The 4,944-nt window shown below is 51.6% G+C and overlaps 1 long non-coding RNA gene across 1 annotated transcript; it reads left to right on the forward strand.

Annotated features, from left to right (window-relative positions):
• Window positions 1-1,714: 1,714 nt before the first annotated feature.
• LOC113405984 lies at window positions 1,715-4,393 on the forward strand. The gene is made up of 3 exons (XR_003369593.1): window positions 1,715-1,800; window positions 3,104-3,186; window positions 4,335-4,393. It is a non-coding gene; the product is annotated as an uncharacterized LOC113405984 (long non-coding RNA).
• The last annotated feature ends 551 nt before the right edge of the window (window positions 4,394-4,944 follow it).

A 4,944-nucleotide genomic window follows, 5' to 3' on the forward strand; every position in this document is an offset into this window, starting at 1 on the left:
TAGGTTGGACATTAGGAAAAAGTTCCTAACTGTCAGGGTGGTTAAACACTGGAATAAATTGCCTAGGGAGGTTGTGGAATCTCCATCTCTGGAGATATTTAAAAGTAGGTTAGATAAATGTCTATCAGGGATGGTCTAGACAGTATTTGGTCCTGCCATGAGGGCAGGGGACTGGACTCGATGACCTCTCGAGGTCCCTTCCAGTCCTAGAGTCTATGAATCTATGAAAAACTGCTTATTAACTCGTGTGCATGGTTGCAGCACTTAGCTAAGCAGTTGCAGTGACTGCTTGTGCAAATGATCATTGTGATCTGTAACTGGCTGACTGTGTGTCAAGCAACCACGGCTGTGGTTGGAACTGTGGGTGCTACTGAGCACACACATTCCATTCCTGGAAACAGACACCAATGCATTTTTCGTGACTGAGATGCCCACGTTTTTCATATGTATATTACAAATGGCTTTGTGAGTCATGATCAGATTCTGTCTCAAGCACTGCTGGTTTGGTGGCTGTGCAGTGAGGTGGGCCAGAATAGGTAACTTCTTGGTCAGAACATACCTCATAAACTCAAATACCTCATGGAACCAAATGCTCTAGGTGATAGAGCCACCTTGCTGAATCCCAAGGAAGAGGAGAGGTACCACAAAGATTTTATCCCCAAGGAAGGGGGATCCCACATTTCAGTGCTGCAGCTCTGTACATCTACCTCCATCCGAGCCTCGCAATGTCTCTGTCTCCTTGGGGTTCTCCATCTCATGAGTTACGTCCTTCTGGCTGAGGGGGACCCAATGGAATCCCCTTCAAAGCCCCTAGTCAAGCAGAGAGCCTCCCCATGTAAATGGAGGTTCCCCCCCACCTGGAGCAATTCCAGCCATCTTGGGAGCCGCAGACCAGCACAGAGAATTGAGCCTGGGTCTCATTCCACATGGCAATGCAGAGCACCGGGCATCAGAGCACTAGCTTGGCCTCCCAAGAGTGAGGTGTGAATGTTCTGAGGTCTGTGCAGTAGAAGAGAAACTCCTGTGATCTGTTTACATTGGTTCTTGTCTTAGGAGTCAATATGGGGTTTTTGGACCGTCTCTGCCAAAGACTGACTCAGACTATTGGTGAGTAGGAATTCTGTCCAGAAGCATCCCCCACGATACAGATTTACCCCAGTTCCTCTCTGATTCCTATTGCCCTTACATAGAATCAGTCACATGACACCTCACCCCACCACTGCCCTTCTGAATTACAGGATGGACACCTTTCCGAACGGACAGGACAAATCTGGACTCCAGCCAGCCAGGCCCCACTGACTCTTCTGTCCCAGGTAGGAGTCAACAGCCTTTCGCTGTGACAAATCACCACATGTCTATTTCTGTCCCATGAGGAAGTTCCATCCCAGTGCACACGGGATCATTCAGTGCCTCAGTTTTCCTAGCTTCATAATGGGGCTAACAAGACTGACAATCTTCACTGGGGTCTGGAAGGTGTGGGTAATGTTTGTAAAGGGACTGGAAGAGGAAATGCCCGATCTCAGTGTTAAGTAACATGACACTGTCTGGGCAGTGATTGGTGGAAATCCCTCGCCAGGGGTTCCATCAGGTGCAGACAGTTCCCACACAGTTGTATGTCCCTGTCGCCCCCAGGGCATTCTATTAGTGACCATGATTGCGGGAAATTAACCCACTGTCTGCCTGTATCCACAGACACAGAGGAGCAGAAGGCGGCCCAAAAACAAGACCCGGCGCCACAAACCCTGGCTGCAGGAACGGGCAGCCACTGCAGCACTTTCTGTGCTGAGCCTCCTGATCCAGGTAGGCCCATGCCCAGTATTGAGTGCCAGGAATAAAGGGGGGGGGGAAAGCAGCCACAGTGACAGCCAAACCCCAGTGCTGAGAGGGCAAGAAGAGACTCCACCCAGGCTCTGTGCCCTCCTCTGCACATGCACATAAGCCACTGCCCTCTGCTACACCTTACACGCCAGCCTCCGTGCCATCCCACGCTGGGCTAAAGCCCTGCTGCCACAGGACAGCACTGGAATCATCACCGGGCAGCCTGGGTGCCAGTAAAGGGGGAACTGACCCACCAGGCAGCTCCCTCTACCAGCTCAGCTCCCCAGTGGCTCTTCATAAGAATATAAGAATGGCCATGCTGGGTCAGACCAATGGTCCATCTAGCCCGGTACCCTGTCTTCTGACAGTGGCCAATGCCAGGTGCTTCAGAGGAATGAACAGAATAGAGCAATTATCAAGGGATCCATCATCCCCTGTCATCCAGTTCCAACTTCTGGCCATCAGAGGTTTAGGGACACCCAGAGCATGGGATTGCATCCCTGACCATCTTGGCTAATAGCCATTAATGGACCTATCCTCCTTGAATTTATCTAGTTCTTTTTAAACCCAATTATACTTTTGGCCTTCACAACATCCCCTGGCAATGAGTTCCACAGGTTGATTGTGCATTGTGTGAAGAAATACTTCCCTTTGTTTGTTTTAAATCCACTGCCTATTAATTTCATTGGCTGACCCCTGGTTCATGTGTTCTGTCAAGGGGTAAATAACACTTCCCTAGTCATTTTATGATATTATCGGTCTTATTATCTATCCCTTTCCTAATGATTCCCAACATTCTGTTAGCTCTTTTGACTGCCGCTGCACATTGAGTGGATGTTTACGGAGAGCTATCCACAATGACTCCAAGATCTCGTTCTTGAGTGGTAACAGCTAATTTAGATCCCGTCATTTTGTATGTGGGATTATGTTTTCCAATGTGCATTACTTTGCACTCATCGACGCTGAATTTCATCCGCCATTTTGTTGCCCAGTCACCCAGTTTAGTGAGATCTCTTTGTAACTCTTTGCAGTCTACCTGGGACTTAACTATGGTGAGTAATTTTGTATCATCCACAGATTTTGCCACCTCACCATTTTACCCCTGAACAGCAAAGGCCCCAGTACAGATCTTTGGGGACCCCACTATTTACCTCATTGTGAAAACTGAAAATATATTCTTACCCTGTCTTTTAACCAGCTACAGTCCATGAGAGGACCTTCCCTCTAATCCCATGACTGCTTACTTTGCTTAAGAGCAACCTTAGTTTCCTTCTGTTCATTTTAGGCACCAAGCGAAAGGCCTATTTGTCACCCAGGGGACAGCTCGCCCCAATCAGCAAGGAGGAGGAAATGCCAAGGAAGACCACAGTGAGTGAGGAGAGAGCGGGAAATCCACAGCACACTGGGGAAGTGCCCATGGCACAGATGGTACAAGGTTCCCTCCATCACCAACTCAGCCTGGACTCCCACCCCCTACTGCCTTTCCCACGACACACTGACCCTCTAAGGCTCTGACCCCCTTTCCTCATCTCTTGCTCCCAGATTCACTGCCATTCTCTGGCCCTAGAGAACATGCTCTGACCCCCCCCTTGCCAGGGCAGGTGTTGCAGACAGGAGGAGAGAGGCTACTCCATTCCCAGCACCTGGCTCTGCTTTCTTTCTTCTTTGCTGGCTGGTCAGCAATGGGCTGCATTAGGGAAACAGGGAGAGAAATAATCCTGAGCTTCACCTCTCCCCAGAGTGTCCCGCGCACTCACCTCTCCCTGGGCCCGGGGCAGGGTTAGCTGTTAGCCCAGCCTATACCTGCGGAGAGCAAGGCTCCGGGAGGGAAAGTGGCTGGCCCAAGGCCAGAAAGCAGGAGTATACATCCCTGGTACACTCTGGAAGTGACCATTGTAGGAGGTGAGCAGGCAGAGACAATGGGCCAGATCCTTGGCCCCTGGTAAGGCCGAATGAAGGGACATTAAGCTCTCCCTTCCAAGCTCCCGCGTGGTTTCCTCAGCCCAGCACGGGGGCAGGGAGAAGCCCTTGGATGCTGTCTCCCCATCCCTGACCTGTCTGCGTGGGTCTCTAGACTGTCAGCCCTTCAGGACAGACATTGTCTCTGGCTGCATTGTGCTGCACCCAGTGCAACAGGGTCTGATCCTGACTGGAGCCTCTGGGCGCTGCCATAACATCAGTAGTGATAAGTAATCAGGGCAGGCCCCGCTCTTCCAAACCGGGCCCCGCCATCCCTGCCATCCTCTCAGCACACACCACCCCAGCTGGCGCCAGGTACAACTATCCTGTTGAACCAACCATAAGTGATACTAGGCTAGTGCAAACCAAGGGGTCAAATGCTCCTCCCAGAGAAGGGAGAGTCCGGCACCAGCTGGAAGCTGCTCTCCACCAGGGCTATAACTTTATTCCTTCCAAGTCTGGGTTGTGGTAACCCAGCTGCTGATGGAGACTCTACACATTGGGGCTTGTCTGCCTGACACGTCATCGCCATGTCCTGCGTCTCTTCTCTTGCACAGGGCCTTGCTTGCGTGAGGGACATGGATGAGGCTGCCCTGAGGAAGGACATTGGCACCCTCTTCCCAGCACTCCACTCCATGGTAAGAGATGCTGGGATCACTCAGGCAAAATCCCGGGGCCTGTTGGCTTAAACTGGGTAGGCTGTGGGAAGAGCTGTCCCTGCCTCATCCTGTTCCCATTGGGGGATGGATCCTGGAGAACTCTCCTTTGGTTTCTTTTCCTCCCACTCACCCCACCCCCTTTGACCGGGAACATCAGCATCCCGCACCTTGTTCCAAGGCTCCACATCTTCGGTTCCTGACCCGTCAAACTCTGCTTCTACATGAGCCACGGCCCCCGAAGCCTCGGCATCACTCATAGACTGATCCAGCTTGCTGGCCTGTTCTTTAGATGGGAATTAGAATCTGCCTCTCCACCCTCACCCCTTCACTCTGCCATCCGAGGGCTTGGCCTGAGAGACACTTGATCTAGTTTGCCTTTGCTGGTGTTGCTTTCTTCCCTTAGGTGTGTCATCTCCCCAGAGAGCACCTGGAGGAGCGGAGAGAGGCCCTGGACTCTCTGGTCCATCTGGGTAAGAAACCCATTCACCTTTCCCAGAGAAGGAGATTT

The sequence above is a fragment of the Terrapene carolina genome, unplaced genomic scaffold, assembly GCF_002925995.2.
Source record: "Terrapene carolina triunguis isolate 2854851 unplaced genomic scaffold, T_m_triunguis-2.0 Scaffold61, whole genome shotgun sequence".
In the NCBI taxonomy this organism is placed as follows: domain Eukaryota; kingdom Metazoa; phylum Chordata; order Testudines; family Emydidae; genus Terrapene; species Terrapene triunguis.